The sequence below is a fragment of the Pteropus alecto genome, unplaced genomic scaffold, assembly GCF_000325575.1.
Source record: "Pteropus alecto unplaced genomic scaffold, ASM32557v1 scaffold75, whole genome shotgun sequence".
Taxonomy (NCBI): domain Eukaryota; kingdom Metazoa; phylum Chordata; class Mammalia; order Chiroptera; family Pteropodidae; genus Pteropus; species Pteropus alecto.
The window spans coordinates 11,059,179-11,075,344 of NW_006440638.1; the positions used below are offsets into that span (position 1 = coordinate 11,059,179).

A 16,166-nucleotide genomic window follows, 5' to 3' on the forward strand; every position below is an offset into this window, starting at 1 on the left:
TGGGACCAGAAGAAACATACCTCAACATAATGAAGGCCATATATGACACGCCTACAGCTAACATCATACTGAGGAAAAGCTAAAAGCATTTTCCTTAAGATCAGAAACAAGACAAGGATGTCCACTTTTACCACTTTTATTCAGCATAGTATTGGAATTCTTAGCCACAGCAATCAGACCAAAAAAAAAAAAAAAAGGAAAAAGAAAAAGTAATAAAAGCCATCCAAGTTGGAATGGGAAAAGTAAAACTCATTATTTGCAGATAACATGATACTATATATAGGGAGAGAACCCTAAAGATTCCAACCAGAAAAAAAAAAAAACGAAAAAACCTGTTATCACTGATAAATGAATTCAGTAAAGTAGCAAGCTACAAAATTAACCTTCAGAAATTGGTTGTATTTTTATACACCAATATTGAAGTATCAGAAAAAGAAATTAAGATAACAATCTCATTCACAAATTGCATCAAAAAAAAAGTACTAGAAAAAATTTTAAGGAGATAAAAGACACTGAAGAAAGAAAATGAAGAAGAAATAAATGGAAGCATATATCATGCTCATAGATAGGAAGAATTAACATTATTAAAATGTCCATAATACTTAAAGTAACCTGTAGTTTCTATTCAATCCCTATCAAAATACCAATAATGTTTTTCACAGAATTAGAACAAATAATCTTAAAATTTATATGGAATCATAAAAGACTCTGAATAGCCACAGTGATCTTGAGAAAGAACAAAGTTGTAGGTATCATGCTACCTGCTTTCAAGCTATACTACAAGCTACAGTAATCAAAACAGCATGGTACTGGCATAAAAACAGACACATAGATGAATGAAACAGAATAGAGAGCCCAAAATTAACCCATGCCTATATGGTCACTTAAACTATGACAAAAGAGGCAAGAATATACAGTGGGGTAAAGAACGTCTATTAAGTAAATGGTGTTGGGAAAACTGAACGGATACATGCAAAAAAAAAAAAAAATGAAACTGGACCACTTTCTTACACCAGTACAAGAGAAAACTAAAAATAGATTAGACTTAAATGTCAGACCTGAAACTGTAAAACTCCTAGAAGAAAACATAGGCCGTAAACTCTCTGACTTTACTCTTAGCAACGTTGTTTTCTGATATATCTCCTCGGGCAAGGGAAACAAAAGAAAAAAATAGACAATTGAGTCTACATCAAACTAAAAAGTTTTTGCTTAGCAAAGGAAACTATCAACAAAACAAAAAAACAACCTACAGAATGGGAGAAGATATTTGCCAAATGATGTGTGTGTGTGTGTGTGTGTGTGTGTGTGTGTGTGTAAAATCTCATACAACTCACCACCAAGAAAATGAGCAATTCACTTAACAAAATGGGCAAAGGAACTGAATAGACAGACATTTCTCCAACGAGGATATACAGATGGCCAATAGACATATAAAAAGATGTTCAATGTTCAAAACCATTTTCGGAGAAATGTAAATTGAAACCACAATGAGATATCACCTTACACGTATCAGAATGGCTGTCATCAATAAATCAAAAAAACGAGTTTTGGCAAGGATGTGGAGAAAAGGGAAACTTCATGCACCATTGGTAGGATTGCATATTGATACAGCCACTACAGAAAAGTTCGTAGATTTCTCAAAAATTAAAAATAAAACTACCTTATGACCCAACACTTCCACTTCTGAGTATTTATCCGAAGAAATCCAAAACCCTAATTTGAAAAGATCTAGGCACCCTTATGTTCACTGCAGTGCTATTTACAATAGACAAAATATGGAAGCAGCCTAAGGACCCATTAATAGACAACTGTATAAAGAAGAGGTGGTATGTATATATAATGGAATTTTACTCAACCATGAAAAAATAAAATCTTACTATTTGTGACAACATGGACATACCCACAGGGTGTTATGCTAACTGAAATAAATCAAACGGAAAAACAAATACCATGTAATCTCACTTATATGTGGCATCTTAAGAACAAAATAAACGAATAACAAAAAATCAGAAACAGACTCATAGATGCAGAGAACAAACTGATCATTGCTACATGGGAGGGGACATGGGGTTATAGGTGAAAAAGGTGAAGAGATTAAGTAAAAATTGGTAGTTACAAAATAGTCACAGGCATGTGAAGTACATCATAAGGAATATAATCAATAATATCGTAATAACTATGTAGAGTGATATAAATGTCTAACCACTATGCCGTATATCTGAAACTAATATAAAATAATATTGATTGTAAACTCAGATTGAAAAATAAAAAATAGGAAAAGAAGGTTACTAAAATAGTCTTAGAGAGAGATGATAGTGGCTCAGACTAGGATGATGGAATTGGAAATAAGGACATATGAACAAATAAAGGGGACATGTTTTAGGGATAGTGCTTCTAAGGGGGTCTGATGAATGGGAAGTGGGGTGATGAGGGAAAATAATACATAGTTTTATGGCAACCAAGAAGTGGTGAGAGTCTTTCTTAGGAGACCACCTGGAGTGACTGGTAAGGATGTCTACATCCTTTGTTCTCTGTTAGAGCAATGATCAAATTATTCTGAAGCCTGGAATAACAGTAAGCATTTGTAAATATCTCATGACAGGAACTCTGGTTGTAAAGACCCTATCATTTCCCTTCTGTGAATCTCCAGACATGCTAATAAGTGAGTGTTGGAAATATCATCATCTAATCACAACCTACTTTTTCTAAAGCCATTTTCAGCAGACACCAGTTCAGGGCAAGATCCAAACCCTTTCTGGCTTTGTTCACTGCTAGTATGTCCCTGTTGGCAACATGCTTACTGCAATGGAAAGGCTCCGATGAGTTTGCTTTGCTCTGTGAGACGTTTTGGAAAGTTGCCTATTTTTGTTAATTATGGTTTGAGAATTACTTTGCCAGAAATGTTGGAATCTAGAAGTCTAAAAAAAAAAATAACAAGATATTAAATATTTAAATATTGTTAATTTCTCCATGCAGTTTGAGATTTTAGCTGAGATTAGATCTTTGAGTTATTTAGCTCCATGTTTACCATTTTGTATAGCATTATAGATTCAATTTTGCTTATTAAAGCAAATTTTAAGTTTCTTTCAAACAAATAAGGATGGCATTAAATTGCTTTGACCTTGATATGTTGAGTTTTTGTTGTTTCTTTATATTCATGAAGAATAGAGTAGTGGACGTAGTACTGGAATAGAAGCATCTCAGCTTGTGAAAATTCTGTTTGAGTAACAATGAGAACATTTTTTAAAGATGTTTTGTATTTTTTTCTATTATAAAAATAATATAAGCTCATCCTAGAAAATTGGAAAGTACAGGATAAAAATCAGCCATAGCCCAGTCACAAATCCATGAGATGTTGAAGTTTCTCATAAAATTTTAGAGCACAAGGGGCTTGTTGAATTATCTGGTTAAATGTCCCATTTTGCATATGAAGAAACTGAGGTGCAGGACAGTATGGAGTCACTACCAGTTTTGATCTGTTTCTCTGATTGTTTATGTGGCTTCATAAGCATGTCATATTCTTGGGATCTCATTGAAGGCAAGGATCTGCTATACCTTTTTGAGCAAAGAGATGTGACATAGCTTGTCACTGGTCATACACATGGCTCTATCTGCTCTTTGACATTAAGGAAGCTGCATGATCTTAAATAAGGATAACATTAAGTTGCTTTGACCTAGGTGAACATTTCTCAAGGAATGATTTTTGGATTATCTGCATCATAATCATCTAGGGTGCTTGCTGAAAATGAAGACTCCTGGGCCTCACCTCATTTTGTGGCATCAAAACCTCTAGAGGTGAGAGTGGGGAGCTGCCTTCTTAACAAACTCAGATCTATTGAAAAATAATACTTTGTCAATAAGAATAAAACTTCTTATATTCAGTCATTCAAATTGTTTAATCTATGATAGATGGATATAAGATGATAGATGATAGACAGAAATGGATACAAATAGAAAGAGAGAGAGAGAAGGAGAGAGAGAGAGAGAGAGAGCAGATAGAAATGGATAAAAATAGAAAGAGAGAGAGAGAAGGAGAGGGAGGGGGAGGGGGAGTGGGAGAGAGAGAGAGAGAGAGAGAGAGAGAAGAGAGGGAGAGGGAGAGAGTGGGGGGAAAAGAGAGAGAGAGAGAGAGAGAGAGAGAGAGAGAGAGATGGATAAAAAGTTTCTGGCTCCATGCGAAGAAACTGTTAATAGTTATCTCTTGGGAGTAGAAATGGGATGAATGGAAGAGTGGGGCTTTTACTCTTAGAAATCTGGATATGCAGAACATAGATGTGTTTAGAATATTTTTTGTAAGTATTCCTGCAGTTATTTCTTTGAGAGACTATAAAGATCTACTTAATATTATTTATTTGCTGGTGTATGTGTGGCCAGTGGGAGAAAAGGAATATTTTTTTGCTAAAATAAGAGGACATAGAAGAACTGAGTTCATTAATTTATTAATTCACTCATTCATTTAACAAATATTCATTGAACATCTAGTGTGTGCCAGGAACTGTTTGAGGTGCTGAGGACACAGGACAGAACAAGACAGCAGGGGCCCCGATTTTGTAGAGCTTATAGTCTGTTATGGAGAAACACCAATAAAGAGTTAAACAAGATAATTTCAAGTGGTGACAAGTGCCATAAAGAAATAAAGGAGCTATGTCATTATGAATGATTGGAGGGTCATTCTCCCCTGGGTCCTGGAGAGATGACATCTGATCTGAGGCCCTAATGGCAAGAAGAAACCAGCCACGTGCATATCTGGAGAACAAGTTTCCAGAAAAAGAAGCAACAAGGAGAAGGGTTTGGAGGTGGAATTAGCATGATGTGCTTGGGGTACATATGAAAAACCAGTGTGGCTAAAGCTTAATGACTAACAGAAGATGCAAGATAAAGTTCAGGAGGAAGACAAGGCCAAGCTATGTACTGTAATCATGCCATAATAAGGAGTTTGGATTTCATTCTAAATGTAACAGAAACAGGAGAGCTACATTCAGGGAGGGATGAGTTGATATCTTCAGATTTGGGATTTTTTAAAAAGTCACTTCAGCACTCAAAATTGTGTAGAATCTTAAGAGTAAGTTTTAAAATGTAAAACTTTTAAACCTTAGGCTCTTAGGCTAAAGTAGATATTTTTATAGGTTAGAGACACAAAAATCACACTCACGAATGACAAGGTTGATGGATTTCACTATGCCAAAATGTGTAATTTTTGCACAAAATAGCACCGTAAAATTAAAGGCAAGCAACAAACTGATAGAAGATATTTGCAACCCCAAATAATTAACAAAAGCTGCGTTTCTAGACTTTCTAATGAAATCCTATAAATCAATAAGGAAAATTCAAACTACCCAGTATAAAAATGGGCAGGCACTTTCTGAGAGGGAGACACAAATGAGCAATAATAATATGAAAGTGTTTTCTACATCACTAATAAAATCAGGAAATGCAAGTTTAAAATCACAAGATAGAATTTTATGCCTATCTGGGTAACAGAAATTCAAAAGGCTGACAGTGAGACTTGGCAAGGAACCAAGATAAGTAGGCACTTGGGAGAGCAAGTTGTCATTCCTAGTTAGACTCAAACATGTACATGTTCTACAACACAGGAATGCTACCAAAGACAGTCATCAACAGTGTTTCTTGAAGGAGAAACTCTTGATATTTGGGGGAGGACAAATTTTTGTCATTCAGGACTTTTGTGCATTGTGGAAAATTTAGCATTTCTGCCCCACTCCATCCCCAACTCATAAAAACACTCTCCCATGTTTTAAAATACCCCCTAGGTCAGCTGAACTGCCCCAGGTGAGACCCACCAGGAGAAAATCCTACACATACACACACACTGCTGCCACACAGTAATGTGCAGGTTGTTCCCGGACCACCTCTGCAGCTGAATGGAGAGACTATGACATGGAAGGAGAACTGAAGGGTGTGCACTGGAGCATCCTTGGTTATGACCAAAAATTGGGTACCACCCAAATAGTCATAAGTCCAGGAACAGGAAATCAAACGGTGATGTGGCCATATGATAAGAGCACTGTGTGGTAGTTAGTGATCTAGATCTAGATGGAGCAAAATTAAAATATCTCAGAAGCAATGTTGAATACCATGTAATAATATACAACATGATGACACTTTATAAAAAGTTTAAAAACCACAGGACTGTAGACTATAGGATACATTGTTTTGAATACCTACATACACATTCATGAACTTCTTATCCACCAAATTCATAATAATGTTTGTCTCTGAAGAGAAAGGAAGAGTTGTACTGGAGAAAGTAACATTAACATGGAAGATTTAAATTCTGTGTGGCTCTCTTAAGTAAAAAGCAGGATGTGAAAGAAATATGAAAATAACATTTGTTCGTTTTGAGTGATGGGCATGTCAACGGTATCCTTTGTATATTGCTATATTTTTGCCCCCACTTGGACTGCCATGTAGAGAGTGGATGGGGTGAGTGGAGACAAGCGTGGGGGCGGGGGCAGTGCTAGGCAGGGCTGGAAGCAGAGTCCAGCGTCAGAGGCGCCAGTGCAGGCACCAGCATCCTTGCCAGCACTGCTTTGAACTCAAGAGGATTTGACCATAATGCTGCATGTATCAGAATTTCATTCTTTTTAAGAATAAATACTATTCTGTTGTATGTATATACCACATTTTGTTTATCTATTCGTTTGTCGATGGACACGAGTTGTTTCCTCTTTTTGGCTATTGTGAACAATATAATATATAATGCAGCTATGAACATGATCAGACAAGTATCTATTTGATTTCCTGCTTTTAATTCTTTAGAGTATATACCCAGAAGTGGAATTGCTAGATCATGTCATAATTTTATGTTTAACTTTTTAAGGTACTGCCAAACATTTTACAGTGGCTACACCATTTTACATTCCTATCAGCAAGGTACAAGGGTTCTAGTTTTCCCACATTTTTACCAGCACTTGTTATTTTCCATTTTTTAAATAACACTAACCTAATGAGTGTGAAGTGGTGTCTCATTGTGCCTTTGTCCTATACTCCTTTGGTAATGTGTTAAGAAAACATTATTCATGTCTTCTGTCTGATTGATCCATAGGACTTATGCTTTTTAGTATTTCAGCATTTTCCAAAAACGTTTTACATGGAACATAAGTCCTATAAAAGGCTCCTTTGGAGTGGAAAGGGATGGGAAAGGGAGGATCTGTGGTTAAATAGAATGCAAACTCCAACAAAGTCAAATCAAATGCCTATTTAACTTTGGCAGATTCAGTAAGTGAGTGTGAGATGCTATCCTGAATCTCCCATTCCCTGCTTGTTCTCAGTTTCTTCAAGCATCTTACCACACCCAGAGTGATTCTGTCATTTAAAAATATGCATCTTTTTATATGAGTGGCTCATAAACAAAGCCAACTCTTTCATAGAATTGCTCAAAGAAAATTTTATCTGTTGAACTTTGGAGGAAATAATGGCCATATTGATAATGACATGGAGTGGTGGGCTCTACCATGACACTTTCCTTATGGGATTTTCAGTGTTGATTTTGACCTATATAGTGTCAGTTTAAGCTGACATTAAAAACTCCTTCCCAAGTAATCTGCAAGGTTACTATATATCCTCCCCCTAAGTTAGAACGATGTATGTTTTCAAGACCCTAAGAAGTCCTACAATAAAAGAAACCAGATTAACATAGTTTAAATCAGAAGTTGGCAAACTGTTATTTTGAAGGGCTAGATAAGATAGTAAATACTTCAGGCCCTGTGTCTCTGTCATAACTATTCAACTATGGAGTTATACCTCCATAGCAACCATAAACAATCTGTAAATGAATGGACATTGGCTCTGTGCCAATAAAACTTTATTTAGAGGCAGCAAGCTATATTTGACTCACAGGCAGTTTTCTGACCTCTGGTTTAGACCATTGTGAACAAGGTTTATTTAATTATGGCCCTTCCCTCCTTTAAAAAAAAAAAAAACAACTTAAAATCTATAATTGAGTCTTGGATTCTTGCATTCAGATATTAGTGGGCTTCAACTCTTCATGAGTGACATTGAAGGTTGATGACATATAGTGGATTGTCACTTTTCTAGTGCCTGGATTTTCATTGCTGGAGTGCACCAGAACTACCAGAACTACTTAGTTGGTGGGTATTATGGGCTGAATCTTGTTCTCCCAAAATTCATATGTTGAAGCTGTAACCTCTAGTACCTTAGAATGTGTGACTATATATAAAGATAGGGCCTTTGAAGGGTGATTAAGTTAAAATGAGGCCGTTAGTGTGGGCCCTGATGTAATCCAACTGATGTCTTTATACAAAGAGGAAATTTGGACACAAAAAAAGACACCAAGGACGTGCACACACAGAGAAAAGACTATGTAAAGAGACAGTAAGAAGGCAGCCATCTGCAAGGCAAGGAGAGAGGCTTAGGAGAACTGAACCCAGCCCACAACCTTGATCTTGAACTTCCAGTGTCCAGAATTGTGAGAAAATAAATGTCTGTTGTTTAATCCACTCAGTCTATGGTATTTTGTTATGGCAGCCTGAGCAAACTAATACAGTGGGAAATCATAACTCACCCACCCTAACTCATTAAGAACTTGAACTTCTTTGCCCACCTCAGGTACCTAATATCACAAGTATCTTTCACAGAATTTTATGGATGAAGTTATATATGCTCTAATTGCATTAGCATATTTGGTATGTTCAAAGATCTTAAGACATATCCCTCATGCATGTTCAGAATCATTGTAGAATATATTCTCCTAATGCTCTTAGTTCATCTTTCCTCTCTTCCTTTCTTTAGTCTCCTTCCAGATACTCTCCATTCTATTTCTATTGCTGGGCTTTAAGGTTTTCCCATTCCTTGGTTTATAGTGCTGCTCCTCACAAGCAGGAAGTCATTGTGCATGGGGCCACGGAATCAGAAAATATGACTAGCTTTGGGTAACCTAAGACAAGGTATCGCATTTCCCTGACTCAGTTTCCTCATCTTCATGATATAATAATACCTATATTATTTTCAGAGTTTCCAAAAGCATTATCAGCAATGTAAGTGATGTGCCTGGGATACTTTATGGTTTATAGTGGGCACTCAATATACAGTAACTTTCCTAGGCAATCAGGAAATATGTTTATCTCATGTTTTATCTAAAAGTCATGGAATTAAGGGGATGACTGGATGTGAGAGGTTTTCATTTTGATTTAGTGCTACCCAATTATGCCATCCTCATGACTAACATTAGAATTCAGTATTCACATTGAATTCTGTTAACATTTTAATGTTTAATTTAAAATACCTAACATAAAATGAGCCTCTTATTAACTTTAAGAGCCTACCAAACATTATTGCCTACAAGAAATTTCTGACCTACCATGCTCTCATTGTAGTTGAGCTCCTTGAATATCTAGTTTCTGTTTTTTAAAAAATGGATTTGTCACATGGCATCAGTAAGGAGAGAGGGGATGAAGGTGCTTGTGAACAATCATACTGAGTTCTTTCTGCTTCCTACCGCCAGCTTTCACCCCATGCCTGCATCCACATCTAGGAAGAGTTGAGGCTCCAATGGGAAGGTGCGACAGTAGAGTTTCATTTAATCACATGGTAGAACAATGCACATCACTTCTGCTGATTCTGCCCATTTTTTGTCCAGTTTTTACACACTGGTGTGTATGAAACCGTCTGGGCCCACAGTTGACAAGGGAGTTGTGCTCCTCCCAACTTAAGAAGAGCTCGTGGGACAAAGCTGTTTCCCTTTTTTTTTTTTTAAGGGAGAATCACAAATGTGTATCAATGAGTATGTTATGGAGCAGTACAGTAAATTTCATCAGTATTCATGACATGTGTTTTGTTCTCTCCACAACTGACATCTATTAAAAACGAGATTTGGGAGTGCCATCCTGGTTTCAGTCATTCTGAAACACAGATTCTGAGGTTGATATTTTCTTGATTTCTCTCACTTTGACTGACTGATTTATGACTGACTGTAGCTAACTTTTAGCTCTTCAGAATATCCTCCTACAGAGACAGTAGACGTATTCAATGAAATGCATTATGTAAGAAGCCAAAGCAGTACTAAATGTTTAGTTGTTAAGGAGTATAGCCTCAATTTTGTCTGTATTTTGAGATAGCTCTATTCCAAATCTCATCTAATTAGATGAATATTTAAAACTGTGATTAAACTGTAGCCAGCCATGGGGAAATTAAAAGTGTCACTGGCTTGAGAGTTATAATTCTCTTCTATGTGCGTACAGAAATGAAGGAACTTCTCTCTTCCATGTTACAGGCTTTGATGAGAAATCCAGAAGAAAGAATGTGTGAAAGAAAAAGATGACATCTGTCATGGCGAACAAAATCCGAAGATTATTACAGTGAAAACAAAGGAAGGCAAGAGAACACTTACTAGTTAAAGGTAAGTGGACAGCTCTGTGAATGCCGAACTTTGATATATTAGAAGAGGAACGTAGGTTTATGTATGTTTATGTGTCAATGTACACATTGACTTGTCAGGTGGTGATAGGATAGGACATGATATGATCTACCATCAAAATATTTGTGTTACCGGCAATGAGAAAGAAAATTAGTAAATACAGTTAATCCTCTACTCTCAAATAAAAGCTAAATGCCCAAAAGGTGAATAATAGACTTACATTTTATAAAGGGGTTATCTCCTCAGAGAGCAAACAATGTACTAACTGTACTGTGCATAAACATATTCCTGTATTTCTATCTTATACACACATTTGTAAAATTATTTTATTTTTATTTGTAGTTTAACATTTGACCAGCTTAACTCTTGTAGATAATTGAGCAAAGCTAACGGTTGATTATTTTTATTTATGCGATGATTTCCTTCCTTAGCTTAGTCATAGTAAAAGTGTGAATTTTATCTTTAATATTGATACTTTGGGTTACTTTTTCTATTTTCCACTGCTTTTTAGAATATAATAAGGGAGGAGGAATCTAATATTTTAGTGGTTACCCAAGCCTTGCAATGATGATGGAAATGCGACAGAAATCCAACTGCTGGGCCTGTAGGCAGCATTACCATATGATACCTGAAGGTGTTTCTTCATTAGCTGATCTCAGAAGCTCACATTTTATATGCAAAGGTGGCTTGAAGGGCATAACATGCTGAAGTATGAATTGTGCATAAGTCAGAGACTTGTATGACATCATTTACACAATTTTTTCAAAATGCTTCCTTGAGTAAAACAAATAGTAGGATTGCAATTTCTACAAGCTAGTCCCTGATGGAGAGGAGTGTCACATAGCAGGACATAGACTCTGAAAATTCTTGTTCTATCACTTACCATTGTGTGACTGTGGTCAAAATGATTAATTTTCCTTTGCCTCAGTTTCTTCATATGTAAAATGTGGGCAATATTAGTACCTACCTCATAGGATTTTTGAATAGATGAAATGAGTTAATACATACAAGCATTTGGAAGAATGCCAAGCACTTAAAAAGTGCTCGGTAATTGTTAGTTGATTTTATTATTGATTGAAATAAAATATACTTTCAGGATGGAAATTTCAGTTGTTTGGGTTTTGGGGTGGGATGGGTGGGTAAGCCAAAAGGTGTTGGTTAAGTGGAGGGTAATATTTCTAACCCTGGGCACACTTTCTCTGTCCAAGCAGCTATCACAGGAACCGATGGGCACCAGGCAGAGATATAAGAAACTTACAGCGGGGCACACTGTGTTTCTCAAACTTACTGATTTAGGTACTTTGAGAGTAGTGGGGAATATAGACTTAAATGATATGGGATCTTCTTAAATTACAACAAGCCCTCAAACAATGGCATTTTATTCAACATCTTTCCATTATAACCATGATAAGAAAAACTTTCGATTCCCAGCGGGGACACTGTCTGTGTGGAGTTTACATGTTCTCCCCAAACCCATGACTGCCTGGGTTTTCTCCGAGGACTCTAGTTTCCTCCCATATCCCAATGATGCGCACTTAGGTTAGTTGGCATGCCTTCACTGTCCCAATCTGAGTGAGTATGGGTGAGTGGCCCTAAGATGGAGGGTCCTCCTTCTGGGTGGGTCCTGCCTTGCACCCCAAACTGCCAGAATTGGCTCCAGCCACCCACCACCCTGAACTGGAATAATCAGGTTAGAAAATCATTCTCTTACTTGTTTTTATTCATCTTTCTTAAATGTATGTATAGCTCACACTTATTTCAGTGTTAACATTAGAAGTGTTTGGGGTCTTTATTTAGACTATTTTTTATTCAGACTATTTTCGTGACTAGAAATATGCTGTAGGAACTTAACTCTTGTTTATATCAATTAGCTTATGGTAAAATTGGTTTCATTATATGTCGATTTGCTTAAAGTTGTTTCTGAGAACCTATTGAGGACGTTAAGTAGAAATCAGACCATCTCAGACTATTTGGTGTAATCTATAAGACCTAACTGTAGTCATTTTCTTCGGCTTCATCCCCTTAGCTCAGTAAATATCTAAAATAGGCACATTCATATAGACAGAAAGTAGATTGGAGATGACTGGGAACTGGGATGAGTAAAGAATGGGGACTTATTGATTAATGAGTACTGTTTGGAGTGATGAAAAACTTTTGGAAATAGGTTATTATTACACAACACTGTGAGTATAATTAATGCCACTGAATAAAAAATGGTTAAAATGGCAGATTTCATGTCATATATACATTTTACCACAATTTTTAAAAAACTTTGAAGAAAAAGCCAATGAACAGATAAGAAATAAAAGCCCCAAAACATGCATGCACATCCATGTACACCATATAGTATGGAAAGATACCTTCAAATTGTTAATGGTGGTAATATCTGATAGATGGAATTAGAAATAGAGCAGGAGAGGAGAAAATTTTATCCTGTATGCTTGTGTATTTTATCCTGTATGCTTGTGTATTTTTTGCACAGTAAGCATGTATTTTAAATTTTTTGAATAGAGGGTTTTTTTAAGTTAATTTGATCTGCACTAAAACTTTGGAGTTGGTATAATTTTCTAGTTTGTGCAAACAACACAATCCTGAAAGTTCCATTTGCAGTTGAACTTGCTCATGTCTAACCTCCCTGTTCAATGTTTAACCCAAAGCAAGTATTTAATTACAGTTTAAAGTACAAGATAGTTTTCCTTTAAGTACAAGATAGTTTTCCTTTTCTAGATTAAATTACATCTTGTGGAAAAACATTCTCTGAATATAGAAAGAATTCGGTCTTACCCCTCCTTCAATGAAGACTAACTCCTCTATCTAGTAATTTATTGCAAAGCAAAATGTTTCTATTTGTAGTTTTACATTCCTTTCTTTGGTAAAGTATTTAAGGCATGTTGGTTATAAAAATGAGTCTCAACATCAGAACACCTAGAATTTTTTATGTGTAATAAGAGATTTTTTTAAAACCCTAATAAAGTTACAGAAAGGGACCCATTTTAATGGGTCATCCATTTTATTAAAAAAGTTTAAACCCTATAATATGATCCTAAATTTGTATAAAGTATGGAAAGATGTATACACTAGGCTATTTATGTTGGTAACCTCAGGGAGGTTACTTGATAGTACCAGACGAAAGATTATTTAGTTTTCTTTATATACCTATGTATTGTTGAATTACTACAATTAAGAACTTTTCTTAATAGCATTATTGAGGTATGACTGACCTAAAATAAACTTCACATATTTAAATTGTGTAATTTTATAAGTTTTGATGTGTATACCCATGAAACATCACCATAATCAAGCTAATGATAGCATCTGTTATGTGGAGAAAAGAGAATCTTTGTACACTATTGGTGGGAATGTAAACTGGTGCAGCCATTATAGAAAGCAGTGTAGAGATTTCTCAAAATATGAAAAATAGATCTACCATATAACCCAGTAATCTCACTTCTGGGAATATATCCAAGGGAAACAAAAACACTTTGTTGAAGAAATATCTGCACCCTCATGTTCATAGCAGTACTATTTACAATAGCCAAAATATGTAAACAACCTAGGTGTTCGTCGATGGATGAATGGATAAAAATGTTGTGGTATATATATAATGAAATATTATTCAGCCATAAAAAATAAGAATCTTGGCATTTAGGACAACATGAATAGAGTTTGAGGACATTATGCTAAGTGAAATAAGTCAGACGAAGAAATACTATGTGATCTCACTTATATGTAGAATATTAAAAAAAAAAAAAACTTGTGGAGATCAGATTTGTGGTTACCAACAGTGGTGAGGGGGTGGACTGGAAGGGGAGTTAGATCAAGGTGGTCAAAGTCAAAAGGCACAAACCTCCAGTTATAAGATAAAGAAGCACTCGTGTGATGTACAGTAGTGAAGACATGATGACTGCTGTATGATACATATGAAACTTGTTGAGAGAGTAAATCCTAACAGTGCTCATCACAAAGAGAAAATATTGTTTTTTCTTTTTCTTTTTTTTGTATCTACATGAGATGGTGGATGTTAACTAAACGTACTGCAGTAATCATTTCACGATTGTGTAAATCAAATCATGTTATACACCTTAAACTCATACATCACTCTATATCTATTATATCTGAATAGAACTGTAAAATAATTTTTAAAAAGCAGCACATACACACAAAAAGAGATGACGAAAACATCCATCGTTCCCCAAAATTTTCTCCTGTTCCTTCGTAATCCCTCCCTTCTATCCTGCCCAGCCCCTCTCCTAATCCAGATAACCACTGATCTTGTTTCTATCACTGTACGTTAGTTTGCATTTCCTATTTTTTCATATAAATGAACCATACAGTACATAATCTTCTTATCTGATTATGACAACCACTGATCTATTTTCCATCTCTATGAATATTTTGCATTTTCATACAATATGTACTCTGTTTTGCCTGACTTCTTTTCCTCAGCATAATTATTTTGAGATTCATTCATGTTGTAGTATATATGGTCTGTTATTCCTTTTTATTGTTAAGTTGTGTTCCATTATATGAATAAACCCTAGTTTGTTTATTCGTTCACCTCTGATGGACATTTGAGTTCTTCCCAGTTTTTCGCTATTATGAATAATGCTACTAAGTTTTTGTATGGACATATGCTTTCAATTTTTTCACCCAGGAGTGAAATGGCTAGATCATATGGTAGGTGTATACTTAACTTTTTAAGAAATTGCCAAGCCATTTTCTAAAGTGGTTGTACCACTTTACATCCCCACCTGCACTGAATGAGAGTTCTTGTCCCTCCACATCCTTGTCAATACTTGGTATGATCAGTCTTTTTCCATTTTATCCATCCTAATAGGTATATAGTAGTAACTCATTGTGGTTTTAACTTGAATTTTCCTAATGACCAATGATGTGGAATATCTTTTCATGTTCTTACTTGCCATCTGTGTAGCTGCTCAGTGAATTGTCTGATTCAATCTTTCATGCAGTTTTGGGGGAGTGGGGGTGAGGTTTGTTTGTTTTCTTCTTGAGTTTTGAGAGTTCTTTATATATTCTGGTACAAGTCCTTTATCAGACATATACTTTGTAAATATTTTCTCCCAGTCTCTAGTTTGTTTTTTCTTCTCTTCAACATTGTCTTTCAAAGAGCAGAAGTTTTCAATATGTTTATTTTGTTTTAATTTAAATGATTACAGTGGGGCCCATTTAAAGATATTTGTCAGCCCTGGGAATTTTTCATTTAAACACCTACCCCACATGATATCAAGCATATTAAAATGTACATATATCCCACATTAAAAATAATTTCTAACTCTATACATTTTTAAAGACATCATTTTGCTTTTAAAATTATTCATTACAAGAAACTCATTTAATTTATTAAAACGTAATGCAATTTAATGAATACTATGATTTATCAACTAATGAAGTTGACAATATGCTAACTTTTGCAGATAGTAAGTTAAATGTTTATTACCTTAGATTAGGTAGTTTTCTTCTCACATTTAGAAGCCAGTAAGTTTGTTTGCTTGTATTCTAACTCTAGAATATTTTTTTAGGTCCATGGAAAATGGGTAGCTTATAGACTTTTGGATAAAACAGTCTGGTTACAATACATTTAAGAAAAAAATATAATAATAAATTAAAAAGAAAACACAAATATTTTAAACACCTTTGCAAGCGTTTACTAGACGGTCATTAAGTATGAGTAACAGGATTAAAACAGTTACTTAGAGTTTGACTGGCATTTAGAACACAAAACATGGAAGAATTTGATGTGTTTCTGCGC

General features: G+C 35.3%; 1 protein-coding gene across 2 annotated transcripts in view; it reads left to right on the forward strand.

The window, feature by feature from the left end:
* Positions 1–16,166, forward strand: part of FRMD4B (FERM domain containing 4B) — a 307,013-nt gene that overhangs the window by 94,386 nt on the left and 196,461 nt on the right. For both annotated transcript variants that reach the window (XM_015593792.2, XM_015593793.2), the window contains exon 2: positions 10,253–10,378. The gene's annotated coding sequence lies outside the window, so the exon portion shown is untranslated. The remainder of the gene's footprint in view (positions 1–10,252; positions 10,379–16,166) is intronic.